Genomic DNA, 25,829 nt, shown 5'->3' with positions numbered 1-25,829 from the left:
GTAAACAGCCAGGAAAAATTACTTCAGGAGTGTGTCAAAGTGAGAGCAAGAAGGAACTTGGCTGAGAACCAGTGCAGATTTTAATAGCAGTCCCACAGTCAGTCCAAACAGACCACCTTCACAAATTTACTTTGGGTGTCTAAGCACCAAATGTTTTCTCATGTGTTACAGCAGATCCATTGTCTTTCTCTTTTTTAAACGGGGTTGGAAAGAGCTTTCCAATCACGGATGTTTTATTCTCTGCATGTTTGAGTTCCGTGGGTTCCTCATCTTGGACCCAGCATGGTGTGTCAGTGTGAGGGCYTCTGTGTGTCCGTGTGTGCTCCTTTGCTGTGCTCTGTGGTTGCTGTCAGGGGAGAAAAGGACTCCCTGTGCCTGCCTTCACCAGTTGATCGTGGTGTTATCGATTATCTCCCCCACCTTGAGTAGGGATGGAAAGAGCTCTTACCAACTTTCACTGCAGGCACCACATGGTGGGAGCCATTCATMCCTCGCTCACTCTCTGCTCCTGTCCCTGTTCTTTCCTGACCAACGTTTCTCTCATATTTCACTTTTCTCCCTAGTCCCAGTGCAGCACTCACCCTCCTGATCCCTTCCCCAGTTGCACACACTTGGTTGGGCAGCATTTCCACAATCAGACTAAAGCTGTTTTCTTAAAAATTACAGTGTTTCTGGCCTTGCCAGCAGTAATGACTGAAACAGAGCTGCTCATACCCCACTGAATCAAGCTGACAGTGAGATAATTATATTTGTGTTGTACTTTCAGTGCCTCCCTGTGTCAGTGTTGTGGACTGAAATGAAATAAAAAAATCATAGGGCAGTTCAAAGCAATTAAAGTGTGAGGGCCCTGGCTCAGCTTTCAAAACATACCTAAATGTTTATCTTCCCTGCAGCATAAATCAGCTCTGGCTCGCAGGGCTGGATGAGGAATGGCTCTTAACAGGGACTCTTGCAGTCCTGGTGTATTTATTTAATGTGGCAAAAGAAATCTATAACTCCTGGTATTTTTGTGTGCAAGAATCTCATAATTCAGATGGTTTCCCTGTCTTGCCTTAGCAATTCATAAACATTAATAGGGATTTCTCCTCGCTACACTGCAGCACTATAAAGAATRCTCTGCCTGGAGAGGGCAAGGCAGCAGAATCAGAAATTTACCTGTTCTGCAGGATATCTGTCTCTGTGTACAATTCCAAAGGGGGCTGGCTTGCACCTTTTCCCACAGGGACAATCATGAGATTAGGGGGAACTCTTCCACTTTCTGATCAACCATGGGCATGTGAAGTTTACTTTCTCTTGCCTTTTCATATTCAGCTTATTCTGTAGATCATTTAATGTAACATGTTCTTTCCAGCAGCATAGGAGAGAAGGTGAGCTTTCTATTGTAAGGAAAAAAGATGTGTAAAATCTTTTCAAACCCACCAGTAGGTCAGATTTCTCCCCAAGAAATAATCAGCCTTGGTACTGCAGGGACTTCCACAATCCTGAGTTTCAGCCYATGGAGTTAAAGGCTGATGCTGCTGCTTGCTTTCAATAAATAAAGTATTTTTAGATTTCGAGTCTATTTTAAACTTGCATKAGGGAGCCTTCAGTTTGGTGGGCTCACTTTTGTTTTTTTGGCTTTCAGGAGATRAGAGCCTGGAGAATGTGCTGCTTGTAGCTGGAAAAAAATGCTTGAAAGAGGAGGCTTAAAGCAGGGGTGGGTGCCCAGAGATGTTTCTGTGTGGAAAAGGTCATAGGAAAGGCTCTGAGAAATGGGAAATGGAAAAACTTGGGTGCAGGGTGTGGTAATGTGGGAAGAAGAAGGGAATGGCTGGTTTACATGGTGGTTGAGCAAGAGCAGATTGAATCTGCACTGGAATTCTGAGTATTGCAAAGAAGGAGGCTAAATCAGGATACCATGGGCTGGGGGTAACATTTGCAGTTGATGTGGGTGAGCATCTCCARGTTCCTTCTGGAAATGTCCAGGCTGTGATTTCCTGCTTTCCTTGGAGCATAGGCAGGAATTTGTGCATAATTTCTTTAAAAACTGGGGGGAAAAATTTAGTTCATTTTAGACCCAGATGACCATTCAATGAATGCTGGAAAATTCTGAAAGCTTTTTAGTAAATTCAGAACTGGACATGATTCTGTCTATATACAAACTATTACATCTATAAATTCCAGTGTATTTATTCCATATTTCTTCTCTTTGAGGCTGGATCTTTACCAGGCCCTTGAAGACTGATACAGACATGAAAATCATTATGGAAAAACTAACTAATATTTTTAATATTTTCAGCAAGTCCACATTGTCAGTGTCAGCTGGCTTGTAACTACCCAGTATTTCACATATATTTTTGGTAGGATACAGCCAGCTTGGATTACAGAAGGGGGCAGTGATGTTTCATTTTTTGGAAAAGAATCCCCAGCTAACAAAAGCTTCGGCTCTCTATAACACAAGAATAGAAAAGTCCAAGGTTTGCTCCTGCTATTTTGCTTCCTCATTTTGCAATCATTCTTCTTACTTGTTATTGCTTGATTTTCTTCAAGGAAACAAATTCCACCTTGAGTGGGGGGGAGGGGGGTGAAGGCAGTGGCTGGCACAGAGCACTCCTGCCACCTGCATGAGACCTCTCTGGCTCAGGGCAAATTCTTGGTAATATTTCAGACAGTATAAAAATGTTAATGAYCTGTTATCTGCTTGTTTCACCCCACAGCTTGTTTGGCCTCAGCCTTCTGACATTACAGCTCATCAATGGCGTTTTGTGATCCCCATTCATAATGTTCTGCTTCCTTCTGGGGGGAGGGAATCGAATGAGGGATCATTATAAAAATGAGCATATGTGCAGAGMAGACAGTCTTCTATTCTAGGAACATCATGCATCCTCGAGACACCAGACACCAGGTTTGATGGGCTGGGTGTTTTTAGCTCACACATGCAAGTGAATGATAGGAAAGTTTCATTATGAAATTGCTGTGCTGTGCTCTCACCTGGCTCTTGCTGCCCCCAGGACATGGGATGGACAATGCTATGCAGGGGTTTCCCTACAGGAAATGTCTCTTCATTGTTTGCTCTGCCTGACTTAAACTAACAACAGCAAATGGGTTTGGAGAGGGGGATAATCCCAAAGCCATCCCAGCATCTCTTTTCTGCTCTGGCCTTTTCCCTACCACAGAGCTGTTCCAGACCTGCTCCCCTGTCTCATCAGCTCAAGCACATTCTCCTTTCTGCTTCTCTTCCCTGCTTCCCTTTATCCTTGTACCAGAAGAGCCTTTCTCACTCACACAGGTTCAAAAGGTGCTTCAGCTCCTCCCTGCATTTCTTCCTGCTGATGAAACCCCAAGAGGAAACACGTTCTGTAGGATCTGGGCAAYTCCCTTTGATCACTATTTCATGGCAGGGTTGTCTCCTGCTTTCCCATGGCTGGTGGTGTGCTCTTTACCCCTCACTTCCAGGTTTTCTCAATGCTTTTCCATATTTAAGGAACTATTGGAAGCCTCCAGTCTAAGTGAATACTCCAGACTTATGTTTTTCTTTGACTCCCACTGCAAAATGGGTGACAAATAAACTTGAGGTACAAATACTCTTTCCCTGGGTCCTGATACACATCAACCTCTATCTGTTTTTTTTTTTGTTTTGTTTTGTTTTGTTTTATCATGTCAGTCATTCTTTGTACATAATCTAAGGGGAACGTGGTCCCTTGGGAATGTTCTGAAATATTTCTATTACTTTTAAAATACAGTCAAATAGACACTAGAAACTGGGTCTTCATGCTGGCTCAGCACCTTGCTGAATAGCTCAAAGTTTTTGGGCTGACTTCTATCCTGTCATATTCAGTCTCCTCTCTTGGAGAAGTACAAATACTTATTAAAAGCCTCATAAATAATTAACCAAGTCAGTTTTCAGAGAGTGAAAGCAATATAGTTTATTTCTAAAAAATTATTCCAGATTTGATTAGATCATGTACATACAATCATGAACACATTGTTTGAGGTGAAAATATTTATCAATATTTATCAATAACAATTATTGTGCATACAGTCCATTTCCAGAAGAATTTTCCAGACAAAAAATGATTTTAGGACATGTCTCAAGTAACAAAAGTACATATAATCTTCAATTCATTACAAACACACTGGCAAGAAAAACAATCTCGTCCTTATTTTTTTTAGCTTGCATGCCCAAATCACTAATATTTTAATCAAACCACTCCTCCCAAGCAGCCAAGGATCAGGGCTTCTACTGCAAGTACCATTACTCACAAATCTTATTTCTTCATATAGCCCTTTAGGGTTTGGGAATGTCATTTTGGGAATCATTTGAATGTGCTCTGACTTGTGATGAATGCTCCAGCAATGTTTCCAGGTTTTCCCATTGAATTTGAGGATAAATGATTTGCTTTAGAACAAACAAACCTGTTGCTGACAGACATAATTACCACGATTTTCTCTTTGCAAATATTGTGAGGAGCATTGGTGTTCTGGCTTGCTGTGATCTCATTGAGGTCTCACAGGGTCCAGCTGAAGCCATTTATCTCATTCCTCTGTAGTCYACTGAATTTAACCTCTCCCACCTGCCAGCCCTGGCTCCTTCAGTGAAGTTCCTGGTGTTAAGAAAACAGCCAAGGAGCAGTGACAGGTGTGAGTGGTTGGTCTGTGCCAGCAGTTTTAATATTTACTGTAAAAAATATTCGCTGTAAAAATACTGTAAAAAATAATAGCTGCTCAAGTATCTTTAAAATTAGAAATGCATCTCTGAACTTCACTGGTTTTTAAGGGGTGGCATCAAAGCCCTTGAGATTAAACACRAAGTGGGGTTTATGTGTTTAAACTTAACAGTATTAAATCTGTAAACCGAAGCTGGGAAATAATATTAATAAATACTAATCTTACAAGTCATAGTTAAGAAATGGCACTGGAAGCTGTTACAGAATTTCAGGTGGTGTTKTTGGAAGTTGCTATTAATGAAGTTGGTATCTGCTTTTGATAGATCAGTCACTCCACTTATTCAGGGATCAGCAGGGTAGCGTTAAGTATTTGTGGCTGGTGTGCTTTCCCAAGGTCATTTTAATTATCCAAAATAACAGCAGGCAGAAGAATATTTGATCTAAAATACAGATAGCAGTGGGGAGAAATGAGGAATGATTTTAAATGCATGTGCCAGAGGTGCTGGTAATGGTTAAGCAGTATCACAGTTTATTTTATATAGAGGTATGTGGGAGGCTAGCTGCCTTTAAAATAAATGAATCTATTTAGGCAATCAACCTCTKCTGCACAGTCAGAGGCCTGCAGGAGGCCAGATTGTAATGTGGCAATGGTAGCTCTTAAAATGTCTTTACAAATGTCTTGTTTTCTGTTTTCTGCTTGATTCCCTYGCTCAAATTGATGCTCACTGAATGGGGAAAACAGGCAATGCAGTGTCAGGGAAAAGATACTCCTCACTAAGGACCTGCAAAGGCTTTTGTGGAAATGGCAGCATATCTTTTCTGCTCCCAAAGCTTGTCTGCACTTTCAGTGCATTGGTGCATTCCTAGACTGAAAAAATAAAATTGTTGATGGCTATGTCTATGAAACACACAGAACTATGTGAGAACCCTGGGGGGTTTCATTAATAGCACATAMAAGGTTCAAATATCTTAATGTGAGAGCATTTAGGTTTTTGTATGTGTTAAAAGGGGTCACATTTGATAATGATTTTTGCACATAAATTTCATGAAGGTAGTTGAACTGTATATTTCCAAATACAGAATTATTTCAGAGTTATTTGTAGGCAGAGTAATTGGAATGGTATCTGAAAGGTGCTGCAGTTGAACCAAATCATGTCAGGGACAAACTGAATACATCTGAGCTATTTGTAATTCCATTCAATGTCTGTTCTAGCCCCAACTGAATGAGGATGGTATTCCCAGGGGTTTATTGGACCATAGCAGATACTGTCTGGTTGAACAGAAGAAATGAGAACGACTGTTTTAGTCCATGTACCAGAAGATGTGCTTAAATACTCCTAATGGTGTATGCACATCTCGAGGTTTCCTGTACCTTGGAAGCCTCCCTTCCTGTAGGCTTTTTGTTTGGTACTGCTGGAGTTTGTGTTACAATCTCTCACTCCCACTGTCAGACTATTTCTGCTTTRCTGGAAATGCTGGGTTCAAAGCCCACCTCTCCTGGTGCCATCCACAAAYGCTCTTGCCTTAAATAGAACTGAATCTGGCACTAGGGGAACAATTCTTCCTGCCTCCCTCTACACATATTTTCTCAACTACCTCTAAGTGGAAGTGATGCCTCTATAAACAAAGGTCACACAACACTGGGTGAGGCAGGAGGCTTCTGTCAGTTATTTTGGTTTAGATGCATCATTAATTAATGAATAGAGCCTGCTCTAAAAAAGTAGCAGTAAATGTTTTCATCAGCTGTCAGTGTGAAATGTCATTATATAACCTGACAACATTAAAAAAATAAGTTGGAAATTATTTTGGTCCCTGATATTTTTAGCATTTATCTGTCTCTAAGACCTGAAGTGATGGGTGACCCAAGGGGCTCCACAGGCACATCCCCGCCCCCRTTCCAGCAGTGCAGGGCTACAGCGCCAGGAGCTCTTGGCTCATGCAAAGGTCAGTTGGATTTTGTCCATTCCCCTTCTGAAGGTCCCTCCCTGTGGGCTGGAGAGGCTGGAGGAGAGTTGGTCACACGCACAGTCCTTTGGGAACTCACTTGGTGCAGGATGATTGCACTCTCCAGCATTCTCTACTCCTTGTTGTATCTGCTAAAGTTCCTCTGTTGTAGCTGCAAACCTGGAACAGGCAAAGTAGGTCTGCAGAGCAAAAGGGACAATGATGTCCTTGGTGACAGCAACGTGTCTTACAGTGAGAAGCTTTGGTTGCAGTCAGAAATGATGCCATGGTCAAAAATACCACCTGAACTACAATTTGCTTCTTAGCAGTTGGGTTTTTAAGGGTGCGTGGAAAGGTTACAGGCAAGATACAAACAGACAGTGCTGGCTTTTGGTATGTAGAGATGTTTGAAGTTGATTTCTGTGGATGATTAATTGGATCTGTGGGGAGCACTCTCCTCTCTTTCTTCATCATTAACACACAGAAGAAGCTGCTTTCACACTGAACCCAAGTGCCAAACAATTCCTTGGAGCTTGACCTCAGAACTTAACATAGCAGTAGTTTTAAAGAGCAGGAGGATTTGGGGTTGTTACCTTAAGAACCCAAACTGTTCTAAACAGTTCCCTGAGCTTCCCTGGAGCTCAGAGGAAAAGGTCCAGCTGCTACTGCTAAGCATCTGTAGCAGCATAGGGAAATTCTCATCAGGATGAAGCACTGGGTGCCAGCTCTTTGCTGGACCAGTCACRAGACACTGCTGCTTTGGGCTAACATGTGCCTTGATGAGATTTTTGATCCTCACCAAGAGCAGTAGTGCTGACTAAAATGCTGATATTTGCTCCTGCAAGTACCCTTTCTCTGTTTCCCTTTAGTTTCCCCAGCAAATGATCAATTCCTTGTTTCGTGCTTTTAAAACCATTGTTAGTGAATGCTCTTGCTGTATTTTTGCACACCGTGCTTATAAAGTAGCAGATAATTTAGGGTTGCTTTTCATGTAGGAATGATATTTGCCCCTGGTATGTTTAGAGCAATTTCCAGCCTTGCYTTACAGGTGTTTGTGCTCCTCCCTTATCATCATGCCATCAGCGGTAGGCAGGATCCTTAAAAAAATCTAAATTGCAGGCATGAGTCAGACTCTTCATGCAATTCATGCTATTCATCTATTTTTTGCCACTTGAACCATAGCTCTTAACCACATTGTTCATTTGCAATTTTGTATTGTGGAGGCATTTGATTCCTTATTTTACTGGTTAGCACATTAGTGCTTCAGAGGCTYACCTAGGTCCATCTGTCAGACACTGTATAAGCCCAGGACATAAAGGGTTGGGTTTACACCTTGTCTCTCCCCAGTGCACACCGAGATTTTGATTTCTGGATGAAATGGTGCATTTGCTTTGAACCTGCTTAAAAGACTTTTCTCTGTTATTATCATTGTCACCAGCCATGGTTTTGCTGTACTGTAAATGGTGTGAAAGGCACCGCCATTGCATTATTGTTAAAGGAAGAAAATAGATTTCAACATTAAGCTATCATAGCTTTTGGATTTTTTTTTATGCCTTCTAAAGATTTAGAGGTTTGCCAGTATTTCAGTGGTTGATTTGGTAATAAAGGTGAACGAGGAGCTTCTATTTTTCATTGTTATTTATAGTTGTGGTTTGTAAGAAAAAGGTGATTTTTCTGGCCAGGGGGAGTTTTAAATCTGTTTTAAGTAGAACTGAAATTTTGCCTGTGCTCTTCCACATGAGGCTGCAAAGGGGCTGTTTCTCAGTTCATCCCTTTGCTCCCTTGCAGCAAAGGAAGAAATTAGAGTTTTCCATCAATGTGCAACAAGTTAGGTAAGGGTTCAAGTAAGTGTTAAGAGAAACATTCATCAGTTTCTCATGCAGTGCTGTATTTTATACCTTTGTGATTTATACCTGGGTGAGTATTTAAGTCCTTGGATAAGTGAATGATGACTGTAAAATTCAGCAAGAATTATAGAATTTTGCTGTAGACAAGGCAACAAATTTGTTTTAAATCTGTTTGAGAGAATAAGGTAAAAGYCCACCTGAGCAGAGAAAAGTTATTCAAGGATTTGAAAGTCTGTAAAGCTGCTGAAGGACTTTATAAGACCACTGCAGAAGGTAAGAAATGTCACTGAACAGAGTGACAGAGGAAAAATCCAGGAATTTTGGATTAGAAAACTAAAAAAAAAAGTAGCTTTTCAAATTGGTTTTAACAAATATTTCTGCAAAACAACAATTTGGATTTCATTGCCTCCATCAAGTTTTATACAAGTAAGTTCTTCACAGTTTGGTTGTTCAGGTTTTCTTTTTATTAAGTAGCAATATTAAATTTTGGAAAACTGAAGCTTCTGGTGAATTAGGAGAGGAGCACAGACAAAGAGAAAATACTCATACATCAGTTACATGATTCTTTTCACTTGCTCATGAAAAAAGCTGCCAACTTTTCTGTGAGGGAAGAAGATTTATGTGAAATGGAGGTAATTGTGTCTTTGACCTATGGACTGGATTTCTTAATCTGGGGTTGTGAATTGCAAAAGTTGAATTCCTCTTGAAACCTAGTTAGCAAATATCTCTGGAGAATAAAACAATATGAAATGGAGCCTTGGTTTTATTAGAGAGGCTGCTGTAAGGGTGACTTTGTTTCATGTAATTGCTTGGGGACCTCCGTCTGATCTCCTCACTTGAAGCTGATACTGCAGACTTTAATTGTGTAAAGCTCCTCTTGAAGTGGAAATAGTTTACATTGTGAGATTCATTTCTAGAGCTGAATATCTTGGCTTTTGTCTCAGATAAAAATTAATTTTGCACCGCTGCATTCAGCACTGCYGACAGCGGCATTTGCTGCTGCCCCTCCTGCCTAGAATTCTCAGCACTCCCAGGATAAATTCCCCTCTCCAGGTGGTTCAAATGCAGCGCTGAGCTCTTTGTCCCTTTSTAAAATACTCCACATCAAGGGTGTGGACAGCCCAGATCTCAAATCCAAGGAAATAGGGTTGGCAACCTTTAAAAGAAAAAGGAGGATAAAACACAAATTCACTTGTTTTCTTGATTTCCAGTTTGGGTTGATTTATGAAGGTATCACTAATTCTTTTAAAACTCAGGATTATCATAGAATGTCTGAAATCCACCTGGAATGCAGATAAAAATGAATGGCAATTCCTTGCTTGAAGTAATGTTTCAATTTGCAGATGGCAATTCCAGGTTTGACTCCAGAAGAAACAAGAAAGAAATCGGAACTGTTTGGGGATGATTTTTAAAAACAAGGAAAACCCATGTGGGAAGGAAACAGGCAGAATAAAGAGCAGATAATGCCTACAAATACCAATTTATCTTGAACATGTCCTAAAGCCCAGCCTAGTGTGTGAGATCAGGGCAGCATGGGAGGGTGCAGGTTGTTCTTATCAGTAAGTGTTATCAGGATAGAAATCTGTCAGTGCTCCTGAGCTGAAAGGGACTCTTAGCATGAATGAAGTAATCTGTGTTGGTTTAGTAACTGAGAGCCTTTTTGGTCTCTAGTGTCAATCGCCTTTAAGAAGGGGCTGTACAATCTTGCTGCTGCCAGTTTCCATCTCTGCTGATGCTAAATGTAGCCATCTCAGTGATTGGCTGGTGCCGGTAAAAATGCTTTTTGCTGAAAGAAAACCCTTAGTATTGATGAGGAAAAAAAGGGGGTTATTTTTAAATTCCTTGAACTCTTCTGTAGATGAGAAAATACAGAACAATTTGGTTGCTAGTGACAGTGATCCTCTGCATCCTTGGATTCTGAAGCAGGTTCAGTCATGGTTCTGTTCAGTACTCAAAAGCAAGGAAAGGCAAAAGGAGTTCCTGAAGAAAGCAGAAACCAGTGAGAAAATCTGGTTATTATTTTTCTGTCTGCCTCCTGTTACAGGAGGGAAGTAGCTGGTTCTGATAGAGCTTTTCTTGGGGACAGCTTCAGGAAAATGCACCAAAGTCTTGTAGTTCTGGAGAATCATTGYTGATCATGGATCTTCTTTCCAACCCTACTTTGTGTTTTGCACCCTGGCTGTTAATGCAAACACAGAGCCTGGTTTAAAATAGAAATGATACAGAGAAAACTGAATGTGAAGCTCATGTGTTTTGTTGATTCTGGGCTGGATTTCCTGGGGGTTTTTTTGGAGGGTTTTCCCCCATTTGACTTGTCTTTGCACACTCACGCCCATCTTTCAGAAGGTTGTCTAAGTAAGCAGCTACTAAACCTGTCTAGGAAAAAATTGCATGTGTACCACGGAATGTTGTGTTGCCTTTCATCACGTGGCTGCTGCAAGTTTGGGTGATGTCATGAGCTTGAGTCTTCAGCCAGAATTCTYTGGTGACCTACCTTGGATTTAATCTAAAAGGATTTTATCTGCAAGGTATTTACATTCCCCTGGGATTTTTTCAGGATGATGACGAAGTATTACTGCATTTCTTTTAATGATAGCTGCAGTTTGAATGAGCTAGACAAATATAAATGCTCTCTGCAAATTTAGATTAAATCCTGTCTGCGAGTTATACAGATAAAAGGTATTTAAGTGTACAATCATGCAATGAGTGCTTTAGCTGATCCCTTTGATCACAGTGACATTCAGTATATCCAGTGTTTTTCCTTCTCTTTGGGAACATGGGGTGCCATTTCCTACATCCCAGTATGGAGCACTGGAAGAGAAAAGGCTGCTCTGACTGCCTCTGTGCATGCTGGAGATTTTTGTCAAGGCAGAACYGATTAAAAATCATTAATGATTAATGTGTGATTTGCACATGCAGTGTTCATTGTTGGAGCTGAACTCTCCTATTTGACTTCAACCTGATGGAATATKCACAGAACTTTAAGCAAAGTTACTTCAGTCCATTTTTTTCCAGTGAAAGGATTTAAAGGAAGAAAGGTTTTCCAGCTGCTGAAAAATGGAAAGCACCTACCTTTGATCAGATTTCTTTAGACTAATGGTGTTTATAAGGCTGGGGGTGTCAAAAGGAAAATGATCAAACCTCAATTTGAAGACAAATAACTTGTAAAATAATTTTTCTCCCTAATTCTCCTTTTAATATATATAGTAATCTGTAGCAAACAGATTGATAATTTGAAGCTTATTCAGACAACACAGCATTACTTTTGAAACCTGAAAAAAGAATCATGGTCAGAGGACAGAGCCCTTGATTGCATTCAGAAAGCTGAATGGAATTCTCCATGCAGTCTCTTACACAGATTCAGATTTCATGTAGGCATCTCGCAGCTTTGCTGAATGCTTTAATCTGATTCTCAAATTGCCCAAAATCACAGTCCTGAGCTGGATAGGAAAGAAGGTGCAGCCACAGTGGTGCAAAAGGGGAGAAAGGCAGGCCTACTTCTGTTCAGAAAATAGGGAAAATCGAGCCAATCTGCTTGTATGGCTTGATCAGAATTGTTACAGCTCATATCATGTCTTTTGACCTTAAGTCTTGGTTTACATGGCATTGAAATTTTAAAAAATAATCAATATCAGTCTCTGTAACATCTCTACATTAGTTCATTGTTTGTATGTTTTATGTCACCCACACAATGGGGAAAAGAAAGAATGTGACAGGTTAATTRTGTAAAATTTCCTAAAATTTTAATTCAATTTAGAAATTGTATTTTAGTAGGCATGTGAAATATTTAATTTCTCTTTTTATGTTTCTTTCCCCCCAATGCAYACTTTTTTCTTTCTCCCTCTTAAACTCTTGATGAATACTCTTCATCCAAAAATAATTCTCCAGMGATGATTTCTTTCAGGAGCACTTCTGTTTTCAGCCTGTAGAAAGAATTTTATCTTCTTGCTGTTAGGCAGTGACAGATGATATTTTCTTTTTCTCTACATTTAGACACCTTATATTACCCAGCTCTCTGAGGTAAAAAAGACCCTTCACATATTGAAGTTCCAAAACCCTTGATGTGCTCAGAAAAGACACTACATTATTTACTGCCATTTCCCCCTMATTTTTTATCATTACAACTGTAATCACTCTTTTTTTTTGCATAAGGTTATTTCTAAAATCTAAAAGGAAGGAAAAATGGCCTGTTTTGGTTGAGACCAGGAGTGTTTCCTAATGAATTTTTGTATTGGAAGTGCTGTGCTTGGATTGCTCCTGCATTAGAGACAGCTGAGCTGTATGTATAATGTATCAGACAGGATAAACAATGCACATTTTAAAYGATATCCCAATATTGCTCAGGATGTGACACCCTTGGCAGAAGGATTTGTGGGATGGGAGGTGGAGAGAGCTTGTCACTATGGCAGTTAGGGGGATCTTTTTTTGAGGTTTTTTTTCTTTGTGCATGCACACACACGTTATTTGTTCAGAATTCCTCATATATCTGAATTTGKTGGGTACTGAATTTTGGATTTTACACTTCTCTAGCCACTATCCCCAGTTGTTCTTTTATTGTGGAAAGGATGGGYCTTGAGATGAGGGGCATCCAGTCCCCCCCGCCATGAGGGTGACAAGGACACACAAGCTATGTCACCATCCCTCACCACACAACCTTTAGGTTTTGCTGCCAAATCCCAGGGAAATGTGTTTTCCCTCTAAAATAATCTGTATAAGACACTAAATGTTTATTTTTTTTTTAAGATTTTCCTCAGGGCAGGGCCCCATTTTGTTCCTGTGGTGAGGCTGAGGTGCTGCTGGGGCCAGGCCCAGCGCTTCCTCATGGTGCCCACAGCCCTTGCCGCTTGCCAAAACATTCATGGCTGCTTAGACTACAAATATTTGGGGAACTGTGCTTGGTGCTTGGACCACCAGGTACCCTGGCACCTCCGCTACAGTTTTTCCCCTCAGAGTTGCCAGGAAAGCTGGGTGGGAATGTTCCTTTCAGGGGGCATCCATGTCTGCCAGGCTGTGTCAGGTGARCTGGGGCTGCTCTTACCATTCCCCTGTCATGGTGTTTGAGAACATGAGTTAGTTTCTGTTGTCATAGGAGTTAAAATGTCCATCTTTATTTTAACCCACTGAACTCACTTAGTCCTCTGAAGGGCTTTGTGTAAAAAAAACAATAAAACCCCAAAACAATATGGCTGTGACTTGTACACTCAGAAGAGGACAGKTACATATGGAAGGATTTTAGACAAAACTGTCTCTAGCTTTTGTTTTAGACAAAACTGTCAGATCTAGAAATGTTGTATAGAAAAGGTCATGTGTGTCCCTGTGTGTCCTTTCCTTAAGTTATTGCATATTATCCCCCAGATCCCCCAATGTTTGTGGAATCCTTTGGCATGGCTGGGTGGGTTGTGCTGGGGAGCACTTTCATTAACATTTTTTGTAAGGTTGTCCAGGGGAAAGCAGCACCCTGGTGAGGCATTCTGCAGAGTTGTCCATGGAGGTTTTGTGTCCTTTCCTTGCACACTCCAGTTTGCTCCTAGGATTTGTCCATTCCTCAGATGTCTTGCTGGTTTTACTCTCCCGGGTGCTACAAAGAAACGAGGTTTTATTGGCATCAGTGTGTGACATCCTGTGATTCTGTTTAAACTTGTCCTCCTTGGTGGCTAATGTTAGTGTGGCTTCTGTACAGCTTTCAATCTGAATGACCCTTCTTTTATTTAAAAAGAAAAACAAAAAATCACAGGAGTATTTTATCTTCCCCTCTGTGATTGGGCGGAAAAAGTAATCACTGTGGCCCTGATCATAACAGAACWGTCTGAAGGTATTGCCAATACTGTTTTCAGCTCTCTGCTCTGAAATTCTTTCTTTCATGTTCTGGGTAAAGCGCTGTGTTCTTCTACATGTTTTATTTTCATGATACCATGTGGCATAGTGATATTGATAAAACCTTATTCTATTCCTTTGCAATGGTCCTGACTCAGGGTAACCTTGACATTCACTTCTGGGGCTTGATTGATTTCTAAAGTTAAATGGTTTTGTTAATTAACCAACAATTTAGGCTTCTTTACCAAAATYAGGGAAATCTGCCTTTTTGCTGTTGGGAGATCTAAAATGAGAGTGACCCAATTGCAGTTTCCCTGAATTTAGAAAGGGAACTTGAAATGCTGTGGGGCAAACTTGGTTTATTGCAGTATTTTATGTATTCCATTAACTTCTTCAGTTGTCTTAGCAATTCAGAGGCAAAATGACAGCAAGTCTTGGATTAGTGTTCATGTTTCAAATAAGACAAATAAAATTTTTTGAAAGATAAGTACAGTCGCTACTTAACACAAGCCCCACTCTGATATGCTTCAGGGATTCCTTTGAATTCCTGTTCCTGAAAATGAAAGAATCACTCTGTGTGGCAGATGCAAAGGGAATTTCCTGTGTGCAAAGAAAAAAAACAACCTACCTTAATTAATCTTCCTGCTGAAAAGAAATCTGCAGGAAGTCAGAGGAGCTTCACTGCAGCTGCCAGCTGTGGAATTTGAATTTTGGGCATTTATTCATAGAAATCATCAGGGTTTGGTGGCATTTTTATGTGGTCTCTCTCCCGTTTCCCACCCATTTAATTAGCATTATATTTATGATCCTCAGTGGCTCTAAACTGGTGTGATTCTACTCTGAATTAAGTGTCACAGTGTCTTCCCACCTGTGTGAAGTGGAACAGAAAATGAGTAGTTGGAGATTTAGGGTCTCTCAGAAAAATGATAGTCAAGAATGGGCGTGTCACTTTTTCTAAATAGAGTTTGATTTTATTTATTTCATTTGGGGGAGTGGGTGTGGGAAAAGGAAGTATCAAAAAATCAGGTGAGGGAGATGTATGAGATACTGTCAGTAACATTTCTGCCTTTTGTAGGAATTACTGAAAGTTGCTCACATGTTCTGTGTAGTAGCTATTGGCACAGGCTGGCATTTAATGACAAACTGGCAAATTAAACTGTTTTTCCRCATCTAAGGATTCTCTTAAAACCAAAAAAGATGGGGAGGCTGGGCATAACTYAGCTGTAGACTTCTTGCTTCCCTCCCTTYCTCCYTCTTTCTCTCTCTCCCCTTTGCCTCCAGCTGTACAACTGCAGCTCCTTACTTTGTGTCTGCTCCACACWTGAATTATCAGAGCTTGCCTGAATGTACTACTTAACCTCCTTTCCCTAAAATCCCTCGACAAATAAGTAACATATGGGCACCATTTTGGGTACAGCTTGCATTCAGMGTTTAGATGCAAGTGTGATACTGAGCTTGGGTTGGAGCATAGCTGCCTAATTTCCTCGCAGAATTTCTGTTCAGGAATTCATGTCTGTACAGTGCATATGTGAATATCACMGACCAAATTTTCACCCTGATAAAGTGCTGAGTGTTGTCCATCTTTATCCATAAGCAGCATCCAATGCACTTAGYTCCTGGTGTAGGGACTGGTGCTGGRAAGGTGCCCAGTTCTATCATGAAATTGATGACACACAGTGAATTCCTCCTGTTCCCTCCTCGTTCCTTTGATCTGGTTTTATTTCCCTGCTACAAATATTTTTTCCAAATTATGTAAATAAAGCTAAATGGACATCTTTCCAATTTATAGTTACTACTAACTAACGCTAGCAAAAAGAAGCATAATAAACTGGTGGATGGCAGATGGGGTTGTTTCATATTTGCTAACCTAGTAGAGATACAAAATAGAATTCTGGCTACYCAAGGTCAACAAATTGCTTATTAATCTTAAAACAGTGTTTGACCCAAATGTATTAAATAAATTTTTCAAACCCATGGAAGTAAATGAAATTTTGGGATCAGTCTGTACTAGTGATTGTTTGATTTCATGGGAAATAAAATACCTGAGGCTTATGAAATGTTTGTTGTTTTTTTTTTTTCTAGTGTAACAATGAGTGTTAACTCAAGAAGTGTGAATTGTCTATAATTTCCTGTGGAAAAGCTTCAGACATCTAACCTCAAGGTAGAAGAAAATGCATTGCGTTAATCAGGCAGAACAAGAAATAAAAAAAGAGGAGACTGGATCCAAACATTTGACAGATCTCAACKATGTGGTAAGTGAATTTTGCATCTATTTGTAGCTAATTAACTTGCTTCTTAATTACTGTAAATCATGGTATTGTAGCTAGTGTGGCACCAGAGTTTCAAGGTGCTCCCAGGGAACACAAAAGAAGGTTTCTTGGAAGAGGCTGGCAAATAAACAACAAAAGCCCCAGGCTTTTCTCTGAGCCTGTCTGGAGAGCAGCAGTGACAGAGATGATCAGACAATGGACAGTGCTGGCCCCTCTCCAGCCTTTCCATCAGCTCAGTGATGCTGGASGTGTTTGCAGGAACTTTGGAAGGTGTTTTCATGGACTGCTAAGGTGGTGTTGGAAGGGAAACTTAACACCCTACTTATCTATGACCATGAACCCTTCTCTCTCCACAGGAAAAAAAAAGTTCTTTATATAATGAGACCTTCTCAAATGTGTTTGTGGATCAATACAAAGCTGAGCTAAAGGAAAATAGAGGTTTGTTGATGTTCCCAGAGGTACGAATGGTATAAACCGATGTATAAGGAAAGAATTTACTCTTCGAGGAACACTTTAAGCACTCAWGCATTCACAGATGTGTTTGCTGTTAAGTTACAGAGCAGGTCAAGTGTCTTTTGCTCTGTAGTTTTCCAAAGGACTGGGAGACAAAGCTGACATCAGGGCATGTTTATGCTTTTCCCCCTTAGTATTTTGGGTGCTGTTGCATTTTTATTACTGAGGGGCAGTTTACTTCAAGTAGCGTTACTTGAAGTGTTGCACAGGCATTGAAAGGCCAGCAACAGTGACACAGGAGCATTAGGAGGGATGATTAAATGAGAGTTTTCACCATGTGCCCTTTCTGAGCTAGGTCAGATAAGGAGAAGGTGAAACAGTTAAAATGTTGGCATCATGCCTAAACTTCTGGACTGCCTTRTTACCTGATGTCAAAGATCAAGCAAAGATGGCAGGGACCCTGTGGGTCAGTCTGTACTTCCCTGGGAGGAAGCTTGAGTACCTCTGTTCATCCTGAAACACAGCAGGGAACAGTGATGGGAACACTCACTGTATACTGAGAAATCTTGGCTCCAAGTGACCCATAGCCTTCTGTAAAAAAAGAACAGGAAAAATAAGTCTATATCATCCAAAACAAGTGATGATGATTAAAAAAACATCTCTGGATGAAAAAGGTGTTACTGMAAAATATAACCTAACAGCAGAAGTATAGAGTTAAAATTACTTACAGTTGTGCAGCTGTAATAAAGTTCCAAGTGTCAAATTAGCATTTCTGTTTTATTTCCAATTCCAGTTCTTGTATTTTGCATTATAACTGCACAAAGGTGCTGTTAAGAAAAGCAGAGCCCAGATGTTGCTGCTGATTGTATTGTTTATTGTTATGCTGAAGGAAAATAATACCTGATTTATGATAGAAAACACTGTGGAGATAATGCAAGCACCAGAATTGGATTTAAATGATGTTGCTACAAGTGAGATGCATTTTACCTTTCCCTAACCCCTCCATTCCCTAAATTCCCTGTAAGGTTTCTGGTGCAATATTCTACAGTCCCTGCACAGCCCAACTTTCCTGAAGTCTGAGAGAGATTTATAGTTATGTTACTTTTATCACTCAGAGCATCATGAAAACTGTCTCCCAGCAAGAAAACAAAGATCTCTGGGTCTCAAAGAAAAGCAAATACTTCGAGCACAGTTCCAGGCAGATGCTAGAATACTGTGGATTCCCAGAACTGCATCTCTATTTTGGGCCATGTTGCCTCTTACAATCACAKAATACTTTCAATTTTAAAGATTTCTGGAGGCCTCAGTCCAGCTGTGTGCMTAAACCAGGGCCAGCTTTCAGATCTGCCAGTTTGCTCAGGTCCAGCAGAATTTAAGGAGGCTTATCTGGGCCCCTATCTGTGTTTCAGCAGCCTTGTCTCTCTCTCAGAATTTTCTGTACCCCAACCTTGCTTTTAACTTACTAATAAATATTACCTTGCCTGTACAGGCAAAAGGAAACATTACCCTTCCCCCTTCCTGGTGAACACTGGCGTAGTTCAGTGCAAGATACCATACACTCATCTCTATTTATACATTAACTGACATGTATGATGCAAATGGGATAAATACAGGTAATTTCTGGCTCGTGTTGGAGACCAGATATGATGGTAATCAATTTGGAGTGTCTGCTTTCCATTTTGTTTGTCCTAGGCACATCCTAACAGCCTCTTCTGAATCTGCTCATAATGCTTTTAATCATAATGCACTTTCAAATAGTTTAACAAGTGTCCCTGCTGTGAGAATCACTATTTGCTGTTAATATAAAACATCTCTAAAGGCAGCTTGCCATTACTGAGTGCTTATCACAGGTAACCTCCTGTTCTCTGYCAGGGAGAATCTCTAGCACAACTGAGCTTTCCCATGTATACAAATACCTGCCTCATATTTCTGCCCCCAGCAGTGCTAATTAGAGTTGTTAATTCTGCTGGGCTAAGGGTGTACATTGTAGGCTTTGAAGCTCATTCTACACCCACTTCTCTAATGGCCCCTTAGGAAAAAAAATCGTCCTTAAAAAGCCTCAAGTCCTTTTTCCTCATTTTTGCATGTTAAAAGTGGCATTCCAAACACAGAYTTGTGTGTGGTGTGTGAAGGCTGTTGCTTTGAGGACATGTGTGGCCTGCTCTGTGTAGTCATGAGAAAAGAGTCACTGGCTATAGTTGGTGTCCATGTGCATATTCAGAACATAACAGAGTATGGCAGAGGGTAAAGATGGCACCAGCAGCTATTGCCAAGAAATTGGTGGTGCTGACACCTTTCTCCAAGTGACTTTTGCTATTGCATTGCAAATCACCCCAACAGGGAAACCAGAATCCCCAGACTTTGTTAAACACAGCCRAGTGTTGCAATTAAATTTAACATTAATGACAATTTCTGCTTAATTCATGGGTTCATGTGGAGGTCAGTTCCTTATTTTCTCCCTTTATTCCAGTTACTTGAGGACAATCCAGAGTTTTACATGGCCTGGCCTTTTGGACAATTGGGTACGTAAGCTGTAGTGGGAAATATAGGACTGTGCAGGCATTTTGAGATTTATTGGAGCTTGCAGTTTGTCCCAATGGATTTGGCTTAAAAATATATTTAAAAGATGAAAAAGAGAAGGTTTTTCCCATTCCATAAACCACATGAGACTTGTGTTCGTTYCTGTTTTGCTTTAGGTTAAAAATTGCATTTACTTTGGATTTTTTCCTAGAAAAAAAACATAAAGAAAGGTCCTGCACTAAGCAATAGTGTTGTGGTGAGAGAGAGGGAAGATTTAGCTTCAAGTCTCCAATGTAATAACTTAAGTCTGGGTTTGAGGTGATTTTCACTTTAATGATTAATGGTCACTTGGCTACTTTGGGGTGTAAATATTTTTCTTTTCATCTTCAAATTTCATTTGGTACCTAAGGGCTTCATTTTAAAAAGTAGTGATATGCTGGTAGAAAAAGCTCTAGATTTAAATAACTRCTGCTTTTATTTCTTCTTTTGACAAAAATAGGACATGAATTGGTGGGGGGGGGGGGTGGAAAAAAGACCCTAATGCATGCAATATCTCATTGGGGAGAATCAGGGCTACAAGTCCCCATGCTGACTTCCAGGAGAAGAGAAGGTATATCCAAGAATAGAAAAATAGCATTTAAATTGCTTTGAAAAGTCARTTTTCTCTATGGCAAATTTGTTAAGTGCATTTTGTTTTACAGAATCTATGAATATTTCGATTTTTCGTGTTGATTTGGAATGCAAATAGATACCGAGTTATTGGAATTTGCCAGTGGGCAAAAAAAATCTGAATTTCAATCAATTTTGCTAAGTACCCAGCAATGAAAGGTTTCTTAGAAGCTTTATTCGATATTTTTTATTGTACATGTGCAAGAAAATGTGATCTTGAGGCTTAGAAATCATCAAGTAATCCATCTGGGTTTTATCCCAGTGAAAACTTCAGAAGTCCCAAATGTACAGAGCATAGGTTTTTTAGGGTTTTTTTTAATGGGAAAAATAAATAGAAATTTCAAAACCAGAACATTTTTTATTATGTTTTCCATGAGGGTCCTGATTCTTCTCAATGAAAGTTAACCTTTCCTTTTTTTACAAAAAGAAAATCTCACGGAGAATCAGCTTTGCAAATTCCTGTTTGGGTGGTGCAGGTGGTGCTGCTCCTCCTGGGCACGGCAGAGCAGATGTAAAAGCCCTGATGATTTTCTGGGAAAGCTTCCTTATAATAYTGGAAATAATAGTAGGCAGATTCCCTGTGTTCTCTGGCAGTGGCTTTGCTTTGTGCTCAASCCTTCCAGCTGCTCCATGTCTGAGGTTATCTGGCTGTGAAAATGGGCTGGATTTACCTATGCYGGGACTGTCACAGAACAACTGCACACTGAAATCCAAAGCTGCTCTTGCAGATCTTCCCCAGCTGAGCAAYACTTGGGTATTTAAAGGGAAATCTTGTGCTCCCCCATGGGCTCYGTGTCTGCTCAGTGCCTGAGTTTTATAGGAGTTAATCTTTGGTTTCTGTGCTTAAAACTCAGGGCTTTATTCTTGTGGTTTATTTGTGAACAATTATGACATTTTGGATAGAAAACGAAGATCGATTTTGGGTGTCTCCAGTTGCCTAAAACACATCATGGTTTTTTCACTTGTTGAGCTGCAACGATCCAGTTCTGGAGAAAAATCCAGAGGGGATGTGCCAGGTGTGTGAAGTTGGATAGCRAACAGCTTCCACAAAAAAATACAGCAAGTCCTAAAGAAAAAAGTCCATTTTTTCACCCAAAAAGAGGTGTCATGGTAAATGCTTTTCCCAGAGAAATGTTAATGTGAAATCCTATTTTTTTCCTGTTACTGGAACTTTCTCTGTTGTGTCTGTAAAACAGTGGGAATAGTGATGGAACTGCCTTCTTTCCATACTGTTAAGTGCGAGCTCTGAGTTGTTACTCTTGGGATAAAGAGAGAGGAGCATTAAAGGCAGCATCACTAATCTGGGTTCTTCTGAACTAAGTACTTGCCATGTAAATAAGTGGTTTCAAACTCTGATTTATAGCAGCCTAGAAAAATTTACTTCTCTCCTTCGCTCTTTGTTCTTCTTTGAGAAGTGGGTTCGTAGTTTATGTAGTTTTGCAAGTAGGCCCCATAGTTTTGTTGTAAAGTATGGGTGAGAAAATGCATTTCCACATCTTCTTTTTCTGGTCCGTGTGTTAACTCAATGCTGGCTGAAGTTTTGGTGCCTCCACAATGCCTTCAAACCAGTAGGTACTTGGCTGCTTTTATTTCTACTTCTTTGTCTCACAGAATCTGATTTTTTCCTTTTTTCCCTTTTTTCTTTCTTGAACTCTATTAGAGTCTTTAAGCGTTAATGTTGCCACTTTTTTAATATGCAGCTTTTAGCTGTATTAGAAGTGGTTGTGAAATCWTTGCTTTTCACACTCAGTCCTGTACACAATTCCTGTCTAGCACTTAAGTACAACTGTGYGAGTGCATTAAAAATACCCAAAATAAGCAAAGGTAAGAAGAGATATGACACAATTGCTACTTTATCAAAGTAGATTCACTATTTAAAATGTCTTAGCACCTCAGCCATATTTATAGTGTAGTTTCCTACAACTCCATCCTGGTGTTCTGTTAAGAGATTGTCTTGAATCCTGACACCTCAAATCCTGTTGTTACAGCTTATCATTAGAAAAGAACCTGTTACACATGGTTGTTGAAATGGCTCTTTAGAAGAGACTGGTGCTAAGATAGGGTATACTTGTCTTAAATAAAAAGTATTTAGAAAAATGCATGAACTGCTTCCCATATGGAATGAAAGATAAAGTGACATTTGTGGCTCTCCTTCTCCCTGGACGGGCAGGTGTAAAGCAGGAAGGATGTCAATGTAGATGACTTTGTTTACATGCACATTCTGTTTTATTCTTCATAAGGTAAAATGTTGTGTGTGCTTTTCTAAATAACTTTTCTATGTGCATGTCTTTACAATAGGTACTTGGCTCAATAAATCAGAAGATGATACAAAGGAGGCAAAAAACTGGTTTTGCCTTGTTTGGGACATTCCAAGTGAGCGTGCTCAGGAGCTAATCCCAGTGAAGGGCTGCCTTCTCCATTGGGGGAGAATTCATCAACACARACATCCTTTTGGGCACACTTGGTGAGCCCTTTCCTTGCCCTTTTCTGACTCACCAGGAATATGCCAAGTGCCTGTCAGGTCTTTCCATTACAGTTTACTTCAGAAATCACTTGTGGGGATTACCAAGGTGACATATGAAAACTCAGCACTCTGATTTTGGGGCTACAGTGTTCTGCAAGAACAGCCTCAAACATTATAGGAAGCTTTAGATTTTGGGGTAGCATCTGTTGGAATAAGCATTGTACTCACTGAGGAACTTGCAGGTAGGAGCACTTATATAGAAGAGGGGATGTGTATGGGAATAAAACTGAATAGTTAAATCCCATTAGTCCATACAGAATAGAAAAGAAAAATAAATCAGGGATTAATTGCAACCTTTTGCCATTCAGATGAAAAACCAGATAATGATGTATATACAATTAGACTTGGAGTTTTCTTGGTTTAATTTGAATGTTGAATATAACTTTGAGAGAAATTCCTCATTGTTTTTTAAAATATTTGGTTGGAGTAGTCACAAATTGTATATAAGCACTTTCTCTAATACCCATAGTCCTTTCTCAGTCAGTGAAGGATTAAAAATGAATGTAGTTGCTAAGAGGTGAAATTAGAGTATTTGTGTCATTGTTAGCCTCATGTTTTGCCTTTTCTGTCCTTYGTTATTCTTCTCTCTTTAATCCTCTTCTCCTTAATTTACTCGTTGAGGCAGAGGGAATRACTTGTAAGAGGATGATGAAAGCATGAATGGAATAATTGTCTCTCTTGGTTTCCAAGTCTCAGTATTGCAGATGGGCTATGGACTATTGCAGATGGCTAAGACCTGAGTGCCTCTGTGATTTGTTGGTTTGGCAGTGATGTGTGAGATTTTGCAGGTCAGCCCCCCCTGCACTCCTTTGACCCCTTTTGTGCTCTGTTCTACTTCCCTGACATTCACTCATGGACCTGAAATTGTGTTTAAATAAGACAGAATTTACTGAAAGAATATTGGTATCTCTGGGCACTCTTCCTTGTAATTCCTTATACCTGACTTACCCTATTTCTTACACCACCACATTTCACTCAGTGATGAAAAGACCATCAGAAAATTTCAAATACATGACAAATAATTGTTTTATCAAAAAAACCCAAACCTATAAATCTGCCATTCTCTGCATCCAGCAGACCCAGGATGAGGGTCAGAAGCAGAAGCTGTTTGCTGTGATTGTGGGACAAGGAATGAATAAGCAGAAGCTGTGTTTATATGTACCAAGGCAACAGTGAAGTAAAYTGTAAATTGTGTGTGTTGGCTGMAGGGGYAGGGAGACTGTAACTTATCTGTTTCCAGAATTTGTGACCAGAATCTGAAGCTTGAGAAAGTGTCACTAACAGTGGGTATCTGACAGTAAGTGGTTGAAAGTAGCCAGGAGAAGATGAGGATTCCAGAGGTTTTCTTTCACAGCATCAATCAACGGCTTTTAAAGGATAAAGATCGTAAAGAGATGTGAAGTGAGATACGAAAGAGGACTAGTTGTAAAATCCCACCAAATGATACTTATCAGCTATATTTGGATTAGTCTGAGACCATCAAGAGTTACTTTTCTAAGGTAGAATCTTGGRAAAAAACCTCTTTGTTTTTTTACTCCTGTATTTAAGCACTATTTCTGTCATCATCTCAGAGACTGGTAGGAATGGTCCACTTGATTGTGCCAATGACAAGCTGTTGATGGATGTGTCTCCTTTAATTTGTGATGCTGTGTCGGCATGAAGAAGGGATTAAGGCCAATTTAGTAATTTATTTTCTGAGTGTAAAATCCATGTCTCTACAATGCTTGTATYGTCAATAGCTATTCACAACAGTGCTGCTGTTTTGAAGTGATACAAACCAAATAAACCCATCAAATGCACCACCTGCCATCTCCAAAGTAATGTTGTGTCCCACATTTCCTATGGGCACAAAGGAAGGGGGGGTCTAGATATCTCCAGGTGTATGTGTTGTGTAGCTTTAACACAAGCACACAGATGATTAATTCTTCCTGTTTATGACAGTATTTTCCAAGGGCACAGCTTGTCCTGTTGACCTTTGCTGAGAATCAGAGTCAGTACAGGGCACTTTGTGCTGGTATTGGAAGTTGAGYTGCTCTGTTCTATTCATGCCTAAAATCAGAGCTTTATGGAGCAGTTTGGTGTTCAAGTTTGCAGTCTCACTTCATATCATCCTGCATCCAAGACAAGAGTTAGTGCTTGACTCACAGCAGGATATTGCCTGCTTGGAATCCAAGAGGATTTGTTTTGTTACTGCATTATCAAATATCGTCAGTAGTTTTTGACTCTCAGCCGTTACCCAGTGATTGTTTCTCTGTTTGGTGAATGAATTCCATTAGAGGGGTATCTATCTGTTGCAATCTCTGGAATTCTCATTTGTKGAATGCCAAATCCCCAGTGTCCAAACTGATCTCTCCTCTTTGATCAGCAGCTGCTTGCAGCCCATGTCTGGGCATCAGAGCTAGGAATATGATTAATTCCTCTTCCTTCTACTTCTGGAAAAAAAAAAAAAAACCCAGCTTTTGCATACTTGCATTTAAACCTATTGCTGTTCTCAGACTTCAGTTTGAATTTGTAAGTGGAAATGATGATTGCCATGCTTCTCATCAACAGGTCTCTGGCCACTTGAAGAAAGGTGATTATAATATCATTTCCACTTTGCAATAGCAAAAATAGATGCAAAGGAAGATGATGAGGCTTTGCTTCATCTTACTATYCTACCCAATGGAATAATGCTTCAGTGAGCTTGGGAGAATGTAGGAGAGGGGCCCAGAGCAGCTGTGAAATTTCCATCCTTGGATGTAGTCACAGCTCAGCTGGACCAGCCCCAGCAACCTGCTCTGCCTTTGGCTCATGGTTAGACCAGACAAACTGCTACCAGTATCATGCTATGCTTGTAATTTCAGAGAAAGGAGTGACTCAAATTTCCAGAAATCCAGTGCTTTATTTGGCCTTTACTGTGTCATGCAAGGTAAATGCATATTTTCCTCTAGAGAGAGAAAAATTTAACTCTTTGGCACATTTTATTTTGCTTGGAACTATATGGGAGAGGACTTGAGAACAGTCACAACTACTCAGTGCCAATCCATTTCTTGGGAGTCAGGGCAGAGCTGGTGTGGTCAGAGAAGTCAGTGTGAAAGCAGTGTGACCACTGAGCAGAGCAAAAGAGTTCATTGAGGCATTTCCACGCAGGCAGAGCAAACAC

Source organism: Malurus melanocephalus, unplaced genomic scaffold (genome assembly GCF_030028575.1).
Source record: "Malurus melanocephalus ecotype Western Australia unplaced genomic scaffold, MMel_1.1 scaffold_13, whole genome shotgun sequence".
In the NCBI taxonomy this organism is placed as follows: Eukaryota; Metazoa; Chordata; class Aves; order Passeriformes; family Maluridae; genus Malurus; species Malurus melanocephalus.
Note: the sequence above shows the minus strand (reverse complement) of the source record.